This window comes from Lissotriton helveticus, chromosome 5_1, assembly GCF_964261635.1.
Source record: "Lissotriton helveticus chromosome 5_1, aLisHel1.1, whole genome shotgun sequence".
NCBI lineage: Eukaryota > Metazoa > Chordata > Amphibia > Caudata > Salamandridae > Lissotriton > Lissotriton helveticus.
In genome coordinates, this window is record NC_136065.1 from 189,667,935 (window position 1) to 189,686,536 (window position 18,602).

General features: G+C 43.7%; 1 protein-coding gene across 4 annotated transcripts in view; it reads left to right on the forward strand.

Moving 5' to 3' along the window:
- The window catches only part of ASTN2 (astrotactin 2), a 2,754,112-nt gene that overhangs the window by 134,691 nt on the left and 2,600,819 nt on the right, over window positions 1–18,602 (forward strand). The gene's annotated exons all lie outside the window — the stretch shown is intronic.

Consider the following 18,602-nt stretch of genomic DNA (forward strand, 5'->3'; position numbering starts at 1 on the left):
ACAAGGCAGCAGGGTAGGAATACCCTGACCCCTACGCCACAGGGACCCCGCCTGGGGACAATGTCTTTTTCTTATTTTAAAGTGAATTTGCAGAGGATCCGTGGCAAAATTTAACAAAAAAAAACCCCAAGTTGTGCCAGGTCCCCGGGGAACAATGGATATATTTGGCAGGAGGGGATTGTGCGTTGCACCCCTCCCCATGCCGATTTCGGCCTGGGGACTACATCCCCTGGAGCCCAGCCGATTGTAAGAAGGAGGAGGGAGTCCGCGCACCCCCCTCCCCAGGCTGATTTTGGCCACAGGGACCTCATCCCTCGGGCCCAGACTTTTAAAAACAAGTGAGAGGAGGCTGCTCACCCCACTCGAGGGCTGATTTTGGATCCGGGGTCCTAATCCCTTGGGGCCCGGCAGTAATCAAAAAGGGAAAGGGGTGCATGCAACCCCCCCGGCCAATTTCTCCCCTGGGAATCCATTTCCCCAGGGCCTGGCCATATATTAGAAGGGGCTGGGGCCCAATGCCAGGGATCCCATCCCCCGGGGCATGGCCACAATTTCAAAGGTGAAGGGAGTCCCACGGCCCTGGAAATCCCATCCCGAGGGCGGACTCATATGCTATGTCCCAGGGTGCCAACCCCTGGCATATCGGGGTTTCCCTGTCCACACTGCTTGCAACAGAAACTTGTCTTTGCTCTCACTTGAAGGGAGAAATTTCCAGACTCCCGCCAAACGGGAGAAAACACCAAGTCCTGGGAGCCTGCTGGGAGCGGACTTTGCGTCTTTTTCCCTGCCCGCACTGAAGCGGGCAACGAAACAGATGAAAAGATTGCTAATTACCCCACATTTTATATCAGTCATGTCATCTTGTATGACATCATTGATAATATTGCTGTAACATTTGGAGAGGTGTGGTGCAGCGGCCAGGGTAGCTGACTTCGGAGCACAGGGCTCATGGTTCGATCCCTCGCTCCGGCGGCAGATCAGCTCAGCACCAGGTGACTCTGGGCAATAGCTCACTTAATTTCCACGACGGCCTCCAGTGCCTTAAGACACGTAAGGCTGAGTAGTTCGCGCTTTACAAATACTGGATTCACAAATACTGGATTTATCATTTGCATTAAAATTATTGATGAGAAAACTTGTGCATGGTGGGGGCACCAGTCATAGTTACTTTAGGTTACAAGTCATACTTTCGTGAGATAACTATAACTGCTCAATTTCTATGATTTTATGTGTGCAAAATCTGAACCTAACTATAACGCCCTTGTAACCTTTGTTTTTTTAGTGAATTTCTAAGGTAATTTTAATTCTAATTCCTTACTAAAACATCCCTGTAACCTTTGTTTTTCTCAGTAAATAAATACATATATAAATATATGAAACTTTGCATAAGTGTATTTTAAAAATGCAAATATTATAACATAACAAAGGTGACCAGTTAACTTTTGCAAAGGGTCTGCTGCTGCATACCACCACTACTGGCGCTTTTCTTTTGTAACTTTTGAGCTTACAACATTTTCAAAATAAAGCAACTGCACAGCAGTGAAATGTATATTTCAGAAGCAATCAGATGTGAAGAAATACCTCCTAGGTCAAAAGCACCAGATGAGCACGAGAGAATTGGATGAAAACACAGACAAACAATAATAAGGTCAAACTTTTCTAGCTCTGAAGTCCAACATGGCTGAAGTTCAATGAGGCTCTCCTGAGTGAGCCAGAGAGCAGAAGAGCTGCAGAAAAGTACAAGTTCGGCATTGAAATCCCTCATTGTGGAATTCAGTAGCCACTGGCAACAAGCCGCAGATCTTATGATTCTTTGTTTCCTATCATATCTTTGTTTGATTTCAAGCACGCTGGTCTCTGATTGGCTGTGATGCAACTGCTGATCCATTGAACATTGCAGCTAAAATGCCACCCGCTGAGCTCACTTCAACCCGGCGTGACCATGAAGGCCTACACGGAGGGTGATGATTTTCTGAAGCATCTTACTTTGAAGAGCAAATTCAAAGGACCTGGCTATTTAATAACTAGACTCCACCAATGTTCTTGGGTCTAAACCTTCAGTTTTTCTGTCAAGCGCCAAGACACCCTTGGGTAATCGTGCGCTCAATAAATTGCATAAAATAAATAAAGGTCTTGTGATAAATATAAGGCTTTGTGCAAAACTGTAAGGCTTAAGACTGAGATGTGGGTGGCGCTCGACGCGCATCTGGGGTCACACAAACCCCCGTGAACGCATAGCCTATCAACGCCTACCGCCAGCACGCAGCTAGGGCTAAGAGGGCGACAATATAGTATCGATGGACTTCCCCCCCCCTCCTTTCTCTTCCTTCTCTCTTCTCCTTTCACATTTGCCGGGGGTCTTACAGAACCTACAGTAAAAACCTGCCTATACAAAGTATGCAAGTAGACCTTATGTAACCAAGAAGGCGCCAAACCCCCCCCCCCCCTGCATCACTACTGTACTGTTAAAAAATCTTCTCAATAAAAAACGTTTGAAATTAAAAAAAAAAACATCAGAAAACAAAAAAAAGTGCTGGACTTTGAGAAGCTCAGTCCACCTGCATTGGTCAATTTTCCAAAGGGTGTACACAGTTCCTCACTCTATTCATGGAGGTTTTAATCCATCGAGAACACTTGTGGATGTGCACTATAGAAGGGCTGTGCTTCAGCTCGGCAGGGCCACACCTGGTACCCTTTTCTAGGATCCATACACTTGGTATGGTGTGACTGCCTGGTTTTCAGCAGAACCTACGTACAATTTTACTGTACAAGAGTCAAAGAGAAGTCCAAGGTGAAGTCTTCTGTCACAAGCATATGCAGCCAGACCTTGCTCCTGAATCTTTGCTCATGTCTATTTGTTGCTTCTTTTTGATGTACAGGGCTTCTATATGTGCCTCCGAGATCTCCTTGAAATGAGGAACTAGGATGTTTCTCTTGACCACATCTTTGGGATTCTGAATGCTTTTAGTTCTCTGCATAGCACGAGGCATGACAAACTAAAGCAGCATGCTGCCAGGATATGCAACCTACAAAATCATCACGCTTGTAACCTATCAGGCACTACACTTCGGCAACACCTATCTTACTCATCATTTCTGAAGACGTGGATATGTTGGCATTGCTCTGCAGTGCAAAGATTGTCTCTTTCATTTGTGCCAGCATTTTGGTGCTCATAAGGCCCATGTCTTGCCAATCTGTTGTCTACATTTTGCCTCAGAAATTCTGGAGACGATCAGGCAAGGTTCTGCTGGCTATTTACTACAGCCCTGTGCTCCTACAAGGGCTTTAAGATCTGCTGGTGCACTGCAGTTGTCTATCCCACAAATTCAAAAAGCTAGGGGCCACGGCGCAAAGTTATGGAACTCCTCATCAGATAGGATTCTCAAAACAGAAAGCAAAGAATGTTAGAGGAAGCAGTTAAAAACATGCCTGTTTGTAAACTAGGTGATTCGGATGAAGCCATGAATGTAGCGAGAGGTTGAAGTCAGCTCGGTTGTTTATAGCGCTGGGAGGCCCTTTGGGTAGCCATGCACTCTATAAATTGCCTAGAATAGAATAATGTCCTCCAGGAATCTCACGCTTTTGAATACGAGATCCAGTCTTTGCAGTGCTAAACACATAGGCATCTTGCTGAAACAGCCAACAAGACAGTCCGGGCTGAAGTTCTGATGGCAATCTCCAAGAAACACCCTGCTAGGGGAGAGTTATATCCAGGCCTGAAGCATCTAGAGGAGCGCTCCCCCTTTAAACTTACTGCCTATCTCCTCGTGAAGAGGGTACCTAAGGAACTGAGGGGCATATTAGCAAGAACCTCGTTAAAATTATCGCCGTTTTTGCAGCAGGAAACTGCTGCAAAAACGGCGAAAATGGGCTTGCTAATATGCGTTATAGAATTTCAATAGAAGCCCAGGTTAGATGTCCTGCACATCTGGCCTGGGCTTCGATTGGAATTCTATAACGCATATTAGCAAGCCCATTATCGCCGTTTTCGCGGCAGTTAACTGCTGCTAAAACGGCAATAATTTTAACGAGGTTCTTGCTGATATGCCCCTGAGTTATCCCTCCGCTTCCTCTTAAACTGTGGGCGCTCAGGTATTAGTGAGGGGACTTCATGACTGTCTGAATGTAGACACCGAAGTGAAGGGGGAGGGGCTCGAAGCCTCCTACCAACCAGGGGATCTCCAAGTCCTGTCCTAGTATATCTCAGGCAGAGTGATATGATCCCCAGCTCTCTGTTGTGCTCATATTCATCTCACTGCAAAGCTCTGTTCCCAGTTCTTAATTTGTAAATAAATAAGTGCCATGGCCCTTGTCAGGATATCACAGCAGCTTGCCCCACTCCTTGCGCTGCTAATGACAATTCAGACTTTTTATACATTAAAAGTGACTAATACCTGCCACCCAAGCTGTTGGATTTGGGAGGCAGGTATTAGTCATGTTTAATATATATAGAATTATTAAACAACTGTTGTTATGTCCATCACAAATTTGGGCAAACAGCATCACCATGTGGCTGGCTGTCATAGGTTGCCGTGTTGACAAATAAGTGCCGGTGCTGAGCACCGGAAACCACCAGCTCAAATTAAGCACTATCCCTTCCACAAGTTCTACTCCCTTCCATATTCATTCACTCTTGCCCTCTCCGGCTATTTCTCCCCTTTTCGTCTCCCACTTCCTAAGTGTCAGTCAGATGCCTAGAACACACCGCCAAGAACACACTCTCAACCTGTGATGGAACATATTGGTGTTTTGGAGAGAATATTCACCAACTAAAATCCTATCTCATCCCTCCGTCTCAAATCTTTCTTTCATTTATCATGGTGCCCTTTAGGTGCCTTGTTTCCATTCCCCTTAGTGCTTTGAGGTGACCTTAGGATAGCATTAAGCGCTATGCAAGCGATCCTCATAACCTAGCATAAATAACTTCTTTTATTTTGTGTATTTGTGGTTTTCATCAGTGCAGACATGATCCAAGAGAGTGTTACAGGCTGTACTGTGTGTGGAGTCTTTAGAACTGGACTCTGTTTTTTCTACGTAAAATGAAAATGGAATAAAGAGAAAAAACTGAGGAACTTTCTCTTTTTCTTTTGGATATGGACTTCATAATTTTTCTTATTAATCTAATTTTGTTGTGTGGTGCACCTGTGCTTTTGATTTAAACTGTTGGGTTCCTGAGGGAACAAGCACTGTGACGGTGGGTGCTATGCGGTGTGCACACGGCAGCCGCGGTCAGTACGGGAGTACCTGCCGGGGCGGTGACGTGGGGAGGGGGAGGGAAAGGGTGGGGGTTAGTAATGTATGGATAATGGAGGTTTGGAGGTAAGTAAACATTTAAATAAATCAAACGAATTTCATTGCGAGCACTGCATCCCCAAATGCAATGCAGTGCGCGCAAACAAAATTTGTTTGATTTATTTAAATGTTTACTTACCTGCAAACCTCCATTATCCATACATTACTAACCCCCACCCTGCCCCTTGCCCTCACCACGCCACCGCCCCAGCAGGTACTCCCCTACCGACCGCGGCTGGCACACGGACCCTTGCAAGTACAGAAGGGATAATACTGTTGGAGCGATAATAGGTTAGGTGCTGGCAGCGGGAAGGTCCCACTGTTAGTTCTAATTATGTTTGCATAGAAATTATATACATTTACAAAATTACATTGTTCCACAGTAAGGAGAGGCACACATACAGAAACCGAAACAACAATAAAGGTGTTCTGGGGGGCAGGAACAAAAGCATGTTTCAGATAGTTGTTGTAAGTGACAGGACTTTACAGCTAGTCAACTTTGGGGGTTTCTGATGAGTTGTGTGAAGCTGTTCTGGTGCAGTGTGAGAGCAAGAAAGATAATTAGGTTGAGGGCAAATAATATAACAAAACAGCCTGATATCCACATTAAGCCATTTAACCCCTTCGCTGCGGCCGCGATTTTTCCACTGTGCGGTAAACAAAAGAACAGGGCGGGCCGTGACGAATCCCAGCCGTCATCCGCACACGCCCACCGCGGGGCGTGACGGCTGGGGTTCGTCACCAGCATGGGAGGGGTTAAAGAATAAGAGCCTGTTAAAAAGCATTTAAAACAGGTAGACGGGGTGAAAACGTGAGCCACTACTTTCCTCTAAAACACCGCCCTACACCCTCTCGCAAAAGTATTGAACCGCCCTATACGCATGGGCTGCTTAAGGAAGTTCAACGTTGCAAAAATAGAATGACAACAGAATTCGCGTTCATGCAAAATAAAAGCTTACCCTTGCTTTCCAGCGACCTGTAAAGGAAATTGAAGAATGTAGTGGAATACAAAATATACAGACACTGCAAGAAACTTCAAAGCATAAAGGGAGACAAGGTCAAGCTGTGAAACTGTGAAAAATGGTTCCGTCCCAATATGCAAAGAAAGAATGTAAACTGCGATAGCTGCAAAAAATCGAGCATTTATGAGTCACCAAAAGGCTAACAAAGGGCCGAGGCCTAACACCTGCAGCAGTGCTGGAGGGAACCCCAAGAAAGAGCAGGGAAAGGAAGGCTAATGAGGGCTGAAACTGGTTGTCATGGGGGGGAGGGAATGAGGGAGCTAGTGAAAGGGGATCTGCTAGAGTTCCACCATAAACCATCAACGGCTCATCATTATAACGAGCAGACAATATATCCAGGCTTCAGGAAAAGAGATATTGTGTGATAAAAAGGGTGCAAGGTTATCCTGGCAAACAATTTTTTTTATCATTCTCATTTTACATTTTCGAGGAAGGAAGCACAGTTTGCATATATTTGGATGTCTGAAGCACAGCCCAAGCTCTGAAGCCAGAGAGTGCTGTACAGTAGTGGGGAGCAATTTAGGACTGTGTGCACATCCAACCCACAGTACATCAGGATTCCAGGCAATCCCATCCGTGGGTGACATGATATTACTTAAATTGGGGAATCTTTAGATATTTTCTGAACAGGATCCGAGGCTGAGGGAGCAAGCGTGATCAGTCGCGGGACATTGTCCCAGATCGCAGGCGGGTAGTTTAAAACCCCTTCCCTGCTCATGACAGAACCACACCGTCATGAGCCAAGAGCGGCGTGTTCTCATGGCGGTGTGGTTCCGTGCTACTGCGGCCGATCCACCCACGCAGCACTGATTCCCCGCCTGTGCGGGCAAATTAGTGAGAGGGCGGAGTCGTGATGGAACAGCGCCGCGCTACCCCCTACCCCCCAGCACCGCGGCAGAATTACCGCCGCGGCCAAGGGGTTAAGAAAATGTGTTTTCTGGTTCTCTCCTTTCTACTTTTTGTACTCTCCTGAGATCCATAATGGCAATGTCAAGGCTTATTGTGTTGCCCCACTGAAGCAGTTTTTTTTTCCAGTTAGCCATGAGGCTGTGTTGCTAGTTACTGTTTTACAGATGTCACAAAAATATCTGAAAAGGATACTGGCTGGTAATTGGAGCCAAAGTATCTTCTTCACAGTGCATGATACATTTATATGGTGGGTCCTGCAATGGTATGTAAGATTTTCTATATGTGACAAGTGTGACTGGGCCAGTGCTTAATTTGTAAAATAATTAGTGTTGGGGCCCTTAACAGGAGGACACTAGAGCTTGCACCATCCATTGCCCCTGTCAGCACTGCCAATGAGAGCAACAACACACTACTAATCATCACACTCTTAAAAGTGTGACTATTCATACTATTACAGTGTCCCAAAGCTATAAGAATGGCTTTAGTGGCAAATACTAATCACTGAAAATGTAAATTGATCTACTAAATAGTTGTTGTTGTGCTCGTACCTAAATTTGGTAGACACCGCTACCATGTAGCAGACAGTCATAAGCCAAGGTGCTGGCAATTAAGTGCCGGTGCTGAGCACCGGAAACCAACAGTACAAATTAAGCACTGGGACTGTCTCTGATGCGTATGATCGGGGCTCATATGCTGCTTCCAAAGACCTGTTCTGGGTAATATGCTTGATAACAGGGAGAGAGGATAGCCAGTACTAAGATATATGAGTTTTCAGGGCTATGTGATGTCCTAAGGAGACGCCGCTCTCAACAATGCATCCTAGCTAACTTTCTGTTTTTAATGAGGTGAGTCGTGGTGTGAATCGATCGAGATCACACGAGTGACCGCCTTTTGTAACTGGGTTTGTTTGGAGCTATTGAATATGAGCAATGTGTAAATTTGGACCTTTTAATCAACAAATATACAGTAGCTAAAAAGGGCAACTTATTTTTATGCTTTGCTGATTTGAGCAGCGCGTTCGATTTAGTCGATCACGGCATTCTTTGGCAGGTTTTATTGGAGTTAGGGGCACCGAAAGAAATAGTCCATTTTTTGGCAAGGCTCTACGAGAAACTTTCTTGTAAAGTCCGATATGGTACCCAAGGTGAATGCACACCATTTTTTAAAGTGTCAAGGGGCATCCGGCAAGGATGCGTGTTAGCCCCTCTTTTATTTTCCCTTTTTATTAATTGTGTTGATCGCACTTTAGCCACTATACCGGCAGACGCTCCGCTGATTGGGGGCAAACCTGTCACAATCTTATTATATGCGGATGACGCTGTCCTTTTATCCCGCACTCAGATAGGTTTACAGCGTCTCATTAACAGTTTTATGCTGTTTATCCAAAATAGGAGACTCTGTGTAAATAAATCTAAGACCTATGTCATGCTGTGTGGTCAGTCAGCTAATAAACTGAAGTCCAGTTTTTATCTAGATAATGACAAAATGCTTCAAGTTAAATCATTTTGCTACTTAGGAATCACCTATGCCAATGACGGGTCTTGGAAACCCGAGCTTGATAATATCAGGATGAAAATGTTGCGAACCACTAGCAGCGTATTTCGCTTTGCCTCCAAGCTCGGATCAAGAAGTATCCGAGATATGATCAATATATACAATATACGCTGTGTTCCCTCTGCATTGTACGGGGCGGGCGTGTGGGGCCACATAGATGGCACTCTCTTACAAAAAGATGAAAACAAGTTTTTAAAAAGAGTGTTATGTGTCCCCCAGTCTGCTTCTGTTCAACTAATCCATGACGAGGTTGGGGTCGAGTTTATTTCTGACTTAGCAGCCGTTCGCCCACTCTTATTGTGGCGCTCTATTTGGGCTAAGTCAGAGACTCGATTCACTCAAGAAATTATTCTTGATTGTATAGGTTTGGACTTCTCATCACGCATCCTTTGGTTGAAATATATCCACTTTTGGTACAAAACTCTGTTTGACATCGATGTTTTCCTTGACCCTGAATTGGCGGTTGAAATACCCAAAAAAGAAATTAAACAAACTTTTTTAAAGTATAAAAAGAAAGGGCGAGATGAGGTGTTCGGCAAGTTGGCTACTGTGAAGTTTTATAAGGAACTTAGCTTACCATCGGGGTTCCAAGTCTATCTCTCAGTGGTCAACCGTCCATCTCATCAATTTGTCCTAACCTGTGTTAGGTTGGGTATCGTACACCATCTTGTTGCGTTTCCAGTTCAGAAACTGAAATCAGAAACTCCCTGCCCATGTGACAACATTTCACGCCAGAGCTGCTGCCATTTTTTACTTTTTTGTAAATTTTATCACTTTTTAAGAAAAAGGTACTTAAAACCCATTTTTATCAAATACAATATACGATCTGTTAAGAATGCCCTTGTTTTATTATCAGCCCTAGAGAGTGTGGATATTTGTTTCTTTGTTGCCACTTTTATTCTGAAATGTACAGCTGCCAGGAAATGTATTGTATTGCCATAATTTTATATGTTCCTGTCTGTACTTATTTGTTTTTATATATAGTTTGTGGCAAATCAATATGTAATATGTCTTTTTACTCTGGGTTTGATTCAAACTGTATAGCTGCTAGGAAAAGTATTCTCTGTGATAACTATTTTTAGCCTTGTTTGCACAGGTATGCTCCCCTGCCTTTTAGCCTTTAATGTTTAATTATCATCCAACGTATATATTGCACCTGAAGTCATTTTTATTCGATAAGTACAGCTGCCAGGAAGTGTCTAGAGTTGCCATATTTTTACACTGTCCTGTCTGTACTTATCTGTCTTTTAAGTTTACTTTGTAATTTATAATGTCCCATGTCCCTAGCTTGGGCTTTGTTTAAAATGTACAGCTGCCAGGATATGCACTCCATGTGATAATTACTTATTCCTGTTTGCACACGTATCCCCGCATTTTCTAGTTTACTACCCTATCCCCAAGTACGTTAATTGATGTCTAGTGTTGTCAATATTTGTTCTCTCCTCATATGAAATTTCCCGGTGTCTTTGTATAACTTGCCTTCTTATAATAATTTTAATGTAATGAATTGTATTATAAGTTTTGCTTGTATGATTTGTACTTACAAATCGAATAAAAGCTTTGAAATTGATTGAATATGAGCATGGATTTGGTTTTCATTTCATTTACTTTTAAATACACCTCTGCCTCCCAGACATGGAAGTTGCACAAGGCAGACTTTGAGTCAGTTGATAGTATAGCTTATTGAAATGTTCATGTAGTTGGGAGTTTTGAGCCTGGTGGTAAATTATAATGGTCGGGTCTTCCATGAGCGTTCAGCAACATTCCATATATTGATGGAAGGTAACAGATAAGAGAGTGACTGAGAGTGTGTGTGTGAGAGGGCGAGGGAAAGACAGTACATGTTGCTGCAATCTAGAGGTGGTCATATGGGCTAGTTGCTGCCTGTTGGAGAGGTAAGATGCAGAGTATTCTAGTGCGAGGTTGGAGACATCTATGACTATTAACAGGAAGTTTACCAAAGCTTGATGGTCAGCGCTGTCAATAGTTGCACATTGTTCATGGAGCACAGGAAGGTTGGGTCTCCATTGTCATTGATGACCACTGCAGCATCCACATCCTTAAAGGGTTGGTGTGTCTGTGCTGCAGTATGATATGCATCCGAATTTAAACTCATGTAGGGTGAAATGGTGTTCATTTGTGCGTGTATATGGTTGAAAGCTGCTTTTTCAAATATCTTTCCCATGTAGAATCGTTTTGCAATCAGGTGGCAATTGGTGAAGGTGACCATGGCAATGCTGGCTTTTATTAGTAGTTGGAGAACTCTTCCAATTTTCAACCTATTTGGAAATACATCTTGTTGAAGGCTTAAACAGTTTTGAGGAGGTACGTTAGTTCTTCATCATGAAAGGAGTCCACATTTGCGTATAGAATGATATTGTCTTAATAGATGATCAGGGCTTTAAGTGAGCCGGGTCCTGTCGGTGCATAGCACTGGCAGTTCTGAAAACCAGATGCTGAGACGGATCTGTATGGTGTTCTCTGGTGCCCTCAGCAGGAAAAAATATGACCTTGGCGAGCTACCACCCTTCCCTGGCGTTTGAGGGAACTTCGAGGAGGTTGTTTTGTTATGTAGGCAGCCACAGTCAGGTGCTATGATCACCTGTTAGTGATTTGAAAGCACACGCTGTGGATTCAGCAAGGGACTAGAGGGGTGGTGGGCAGAGTCCAGTCTCTGAATGTAACACTGAGGCAGTGATGAGCTGCTGCAGCCTGATGGCACATTTTCAGCTGGTCAGACTAAAGGAGAGATGTAAAATAGAGCAAAAAGCATTCAGTGCAAACTCTTCTTTCTCTGCAGTTACTGGGATGGAGTGTTCACTACAACTGATGCAAAGTTCAGTGTTTTTTTTATTTCTAATGGATGGCACTCTGTCACTGTGATAAACTCTTGGCTCGAACGTCCTACTTTACTGAAACACAGAGCAACAGTACTATTTTTTAGTTATTATTGTTTATGGTTATGTGAAAGAACTGCTTAGACATTTACAACACGCTTCGACGCCTCGTCAGGGGTAGTAAGCCCTATATAAATGCAATTACAATACAATACAATACAATACAATACAATACATGCTTCAAGTCCCGTCTATTAGGCCACACCCTTTGTTACAGAGGTCACACCCCTTGACAGGAGTCCTAGTTGTTTAATGGCCACGCCCCTTTTGGAACCCCCTCACATTTTCCTTCCCACTTAAAGCGCTGCAGGTGATGCTCTTAAGGGTATTCCTGACATTATTGGCATCAGTCAGTGTGAAGGTGTAAAGGTGGACTTTTTGTGACTATTGCATGGTAGGGTGGGACGAACAAAGGTTTTATTGATATGGTCTTAGACTTAGTCAATTTGTTTCACAAATATTTGGTTTGTAGCATGGGACTTCGCTCTATAATGAGTTATTTGGGGTGCTGAGTTAGAATTAATGCAGTGATAGACAATCAAGAAGAGAGCTGTTCTTCTGTTTGAAGGCTTATTTATGGTAGAGGTGTAGTTGACACTCTTGGTTGTGTGATTTTATTTATGTATGCTGATACAATATAATAGATGTTTATAAAGCGCACAGCTTCCTCAAGCAGAGGTGTCCTGGCGCTACGCAGACTAAAACAGTGAAGAGGCAACAGACAGATACTGCCCCGGCTTAAAGAGCATGAGCACTGATCATAATGGGATTTATTTGGCGAGGAATTTTTTGAAGTTGGAACTGCTCCCCACCTGCTTTCCTGTTTTCAGATGGCAGTGCTGCTGATATGTTTGGAGGTGTTCCATATTTTCAAGAGCATTGTTTCTATAGTGCACTGCTTCAGGGAGGAATGCATAACAGCATTGTCTTGAAAAAAGTGATTGAGTCATTTCAGAGAAAGCAGATGTCAGCTGATGAGTTAGGTGTGGTTGCCAGGGTGATAAGGGTTTATTTTTTAGGTTCTACAGGAACAGATTTGAAGTAGCAGAAATCCTTTTGTTGAGTGTCAGGAGCCTGATGTGTTGTAGGAATGTATCTGCTCAGGGTTCATGTTGTTTCATAGTCAATCCATTTTAGTGAGATTGTGGTTTGCAGTTGAGGGTTTTTCTTTATTATGAAGATAAAGTCAAGAATGTTGCATTTTGTATATTTTGAATCAAGTGATGCTTTGCTTGATGTTCATGAGATCAAGGAGAGATTCCTTTAGGATCTTGGTGGTGGAGTTCTCACGGTTTACATTTTCAAGAAAAAAATATTTGACTGTTTGATGAAGACAGTGGTCATAAAGCCAGTGATTATCCCAATGGATGCTTGGTTGGTTCTGAGAGGTCTGTAGAATATTTCTGGTCTAAGGTGGCGTAACAAGTGAGGATATCAGTGGGATTGAGGTTTAGCGAAGAACATTGCAACAGCATAAGCCCCTAGAGAATACTAAGTTACATGCCTGCCCATCTAAATCAGGTGAGTGGACATACTGCCTTTTCTACGACGACTTCTACTCCATCTGGCTGTCACAGAAGTTTGGCCATGAAGATGGAATAGTCTCTGCTCTATCCAAACTATGGTTAGCCTGTATCTAACGTCAGTGTGCAGACCATTCAATTGGCAGTAAGCATACTATATCTCAGGTATGACAGAGTATGCCTATCTCCAATATATAAATCAGGCCCTGAACATTTTACTGAAGGTCCATTACAGAGTAGCTCGCTGACACTGTTTTTTTCACTATAAACGCAGCAGTGTTTTTAGCACGTGCATTCTCTCTGTTCCTCAGTGGCATAATAAATGCTCCTCTCTGTTTAAAGACGTCTGTTCTAGAGTTGGGTGATATTAGGAATTATTTCACCTTACGATATTCAAACTTTTTGGAAAACTTAATGTTATTAGGCAAAGTATATGTCTTCTGCATTTGCTTGAAAATGTCATGGTTTGTGTACCCTGATTACAAAAATCACCCATGATGCTAGCAGAAAGCTGGTTAGATTAGAAAATGTCTTGCAGCTGGGACACACATTAGTTTCTTATTTACCATGACACACATTAGTTTCACAGGTCCTGCTATATTTATTCTGTCACACAGTGTCATTTCAATGAATTGGATGTGAAAATACATAACCAGAAAGAAACAAAAAAGTGAATTCCGAAAATCTGCAATTATGTAAGATTTTGCTTTCAGAAATAAGATAATCCTCACAACTACTTTTGTTTACTTGAATGTTGTGAAAACTTATTGGTGGGGTGAAGCCCTACTCAAGCAGCAACCACAATCCTTGTCAGGGGGAGGCACAAGCAACCCCCAAATTATCCTATGCTCAACCCTCCAACCCTCTGGTAGCTTGGCACAGAGCAGTCAACCTTAACCCAGAGGCAACGTGTAAAGTATTAATGTAGCACTTCAAATAGTAATAAAGTGAAAACACAACACAAGATAAATCGCACACCAATTTAGAAAAATACAGCAAACTTTAATAAATAGAACCGTGCCACAATGACAAAAATTCAATCAGTAAAACCAGAGATATGCAGTTCTAAAGATTTAACTGAAAATAATGCCAAAAAGCCCAAAGTGCCACTCACAGCTATCTGGTCGTGCATGATCGGAAGAAAGTCACAAGTTCAGGCCGACCATAATGGAGTACATGTCGGATACAGGAGCCAGGTTAGTCCAGCTCAAAAGTTACCTCCTCAGTCCAATGCAAAGAGTCCCATTCGCAAATAAGGGGGTCGCGAGGAGCAGAAAACTGTCGTAGGCTGTCATCTGTGTAGCACAAAAAATAGTTCTTGCAACTGAAGTGCGAAGATCTAATTCTCGTCGCAAGCAGTGGGCCAGAGTGGGCAATGCTGTAGTGCAAACAGTCTGGTTGACAGAATTTCACGTTGGAGGGCTTTGCGAGTCAAAAGGCTGGATCTGGGTGCTGGTGTAGGTGATTGTGTTATGTTCCTGCTGCGCTGAATAGGAAGCCAGCAGACTAGCCCTTAGAGTCCCTCTGGGAATCCTGGGTTCAGGTGCCACTCCAAATTCCCTTGACTCAGTCAGAAGGGCCACAGGGCTACAGGCGGCAATCCAGCAAGGCAGCATTGCAACAAGGCAGTAGTCCAACAAGGCAGCAGTCCAGCGGAGCGGCAGTCCTTTCAGCAGCACAGCAGTTCTTCATCCTGCAGTCTCATGTACTGAAGAGTTGGAGGTCCAACATTTATACATTGGTCTTCCTTTGAAGTGGGAAAAGCTTCTAGAGGTTTCCTTTTGAAGTCTACAAGCATCCGGTCTTCCTAGCCCTGACTCCAGACTAACTACCGGAGGTATGCAGCCCTTTGTGTGGAGGCAGGACACAGCCTTTTCAAGTGTAAATAGGGCTGTGCACAGCTCCATGCTCAAGGGAGTGATGGCCCATCCAAGCACACCTACGCTTTCCGTTGTGTGTAGCTGTCTAGGAGGAATATACAAAGCCCAACTGTTAGCTACACCCACTCATGTGGATCACAGATGGACTGCAGGAACTAAATGGCTGAAGCGGAAACATACCAACTTTCTAAAGTGGCACTTTCAAAATTGTAATTTAAAATACAACTTCACCATGAGAGAGGATATTTCATTACAATTCCCAAAAGGACAAGCATGAAATGGTTGTCGGTACAATTTGGAAATTATCACTTATTAAATATAATAAGGTAACTCCAATATTATCCTATGGGAGAGGTTGGTCTTGCAGTAGTGAAAAACTAATTTAAGAGTTTTCACTACTAGGAGATGTAAAACTAAAAAGAACATGTCTAACTTTTTAAATACCTTGTTCCCTGCCCTTTGGGCTGTCCAGGGCCTACCCTCGGGATGACTTATATGTATTAAAAAAGGCAGGTTTGGGTCTCGCATAAGGTTTATTTGGTGAGGTCGAAATGGCAGTTTAAAACTTCACACATGGCTTCAATGGCAGGCCTGAGACATGTTTGAAAGGGTTACTTAAGTGGGTGGCACAATCTGTGCTGAAGCCCACTAATACAATTTAATTTACCGGCCCTGGGCACCGCTTGTGCAACTTTGTTAAGGTTTAACAAGTAAATTAAACATGCCAATTGAGTATTAGCCAACTCTACCATGTTGTAAGGAGAGAGCACAAACACTTTATCACTGATTAGCAGTAGTAAAGCATGCAGAGTTATAAAAGTCAACACAAATCAACAAAAATGGCTTCAGCAAAAAAATTGAATGAAGGCAAAGATTTTGGGGATATCCCTACAGAAAGGGTCAGGTCCAACAAATACATTGAGTCTCTTGCTTTCACCCTCTCCCTACCTCTCTCCTGTGCTCATTGGTGTCCAGCACTGTTTCCTTAGCCCACTCTGTGTGTCTTGTGTGAATGGGTGTCTGTCTTTCATTTCTTTCATATACTTCCAAGCCTATTGTGCCCATTGGTGTTCAGCACACTTTACTTACCTCTCCTCATGTGTGTTGTGTGAATGATGGCTCTCCTTTCTTTAACATACCTCTGACCCTTCTGCCCATTGGTGTCCGACACTCTTTCTTTAGTCCTCTATGTGTGTCTTGTGTGAGTTGTTGTCTCTCACTTTCTTCATATACATCAGTGTCTCTTGTGCCCATTGGTGTCCGACACTCTTTCTTTAGTCCTCTATGTGTGTCTTGTGTGAGTTGTTGTCTCTCACTTTCTTCATATACATCAGTGTCTGTTGTGCCCATTGGTGTCAGACACTCTTTCTTTAGTCCTCTATGTGTGTCTTGTGTGAGTTGTTGTCTCTTACTGTCTTCATATACATCAGTGTCTCTTGTGCCCATTGGTGTCAGACACTCTTTCTTTTGTCCCCTCTGTGTGTCTTGTGTGAGTTGGTGACTTTCACTTTCTTTATGTACTTCTGTATCGTTTGTACCCATTGGTGTTGCATTCTGTTGTAGTCCCCTCTGTGGATCTCTGCACTTTATTTATCACTTTCTGTGGATCCTTTTATGGTATTATCTAAGTATTGTGCACCATTAGAGCCTCACACACTGCCTCCTCACCCAAGGCTGTCTGTGCCTTCAGTGAAAGCATTGCGTCTCAGCCTTGTGCTCTACTTTCCCATGACCTCCTTGAGTGATGGCAGTTTGCATAAATGTTAAAAAATAAAGTCCGTGGATGCACCAGCATGGAATTGAAAGTGCTGAGATAACAGACTCTTCTGGGCTGCGGAGCACCCACTGACCCAGCAGAGGAGCATCTGTGCTGGCATTGCTTGACTTTGCTGAAGTTCCTGACATAACCAGTCTCGGCTGTGAGTTAGCACACAGCCGTTTATGATAATGTAAAGGGCATGCTAATAGGGATTTTTGCCACCACTATTATTTAGTAATGAGGGTTCTCCTTCCAAAACCTGCCTGGGCTACAAGACAATTTACTGCAAGGATTGGCAAGCTGTACCTGGGAGGTGGGGTGAGTGGTTTATGGACCCAGACCCCAGTAGATTGCAGGATGGTTTACTGCAATGATTGACAAGCTGTACCTGTGAGGTGGGGTGAGTGGTTTATGGACCCAGACCCCAGTAGATTGCAGGATGGTTTACTGCAATGATTGACAAGCTGTACCTGTGAGGTGGGGTGAGTGGTTTACGTGCCCAGACCGAGACTAATGCAAGATGGCATTCTGCTATGATTTGAAAGCTGTATCTATAACGTGTGAGTGAGTGATTCTGTTGACCAGTCCCTGGATGCAAGATGTTTTCCTCCAAAGATTGGCAAGGATATGATAACAATGCTAGATGGGAGTATTGGAGAAAGAGTCCCAGGGATATTAGTTGAGATTTTTTTTCAAGTTGTAAAAAAATGTTTCAAACTCGAAACAATACCTCTCTGTGCTGGCCTATTCACAAAATAGATGTCTTCACATGTACACTTTCCTCTCCCAGTAGGCATGCAGACATGGGGGCTTTCCCTCACAGTAGGCATGCAGACAAAGGGATGTTCCCCTCTTAGTAGGCATGCAGGCATCGGAACATTCTTCACTCGGTAGGCATGCAGACACAGGTTCCACCTTCTCTGAGCTGGTATGCAGACACAAGGACCTTCCGCTCTCAGTAGGCGTGCTGACGCAGGGACAGTGTCTACATTCTTATTAAGATATGCACTGGGGATGTTTGCAGATCTGGTTCACCCCTACTCTTATGAGTCAGTAGCAAATAATCATAACCCTTCTTGATGGATTAATAAGGGTCGAAATGTTTTTACATTTTTGATAACAAACACCATTTCGAAAGAAAGAGGAAATTCAAGCAAACAAGGATTCATCAGTGAAAGTCCACTCCATTTGATCCCAAAGGCAGGCACAACTGCCTACAGCTGCCAAATGGGGAATTAGGCTCGGCAAGCGCCAATTGGACTTGCATCCACTTCCCGCCAAGCACTGTAGGCTCCTCCCCAGAGGTGTCAGAGGCTAAAACCGATTCCTGGAGAAACATGCACAGAATGAAATGCATGAATCAATCTTTTAGTGTTTCTCAGCTGTGACTCATTGAACAATTGTCTGACCTTTCTCACAAATAGAGATCATATCACAAAACCAGGGCATCTAGAGCAAACAGGTTCTCAACCCCTTGGAAGGTCTCTGACACAGTAAAGGCCCTCTGACCTCACACGCCACATCACTCCTTTCTGCAATTTCACGTCTCTCTCTGTCTCAGTCCGCACCTCAGAATGAAATTCTGTCAGCGATATACTTTGCCATCCAAGGAAAATAGAGCAGGTCATAACAGCCAGGATGAGGTCGACCAGAGCCAGGAAGAATGAGGAAGACATGCAGTCTGTGAAGCCTCACACCATCCAGAGAGTTGCAGGGCCCGGATTCCAGCTTTAATCGCTTTAGGGTGGTAGTATGGACTTGCAGCT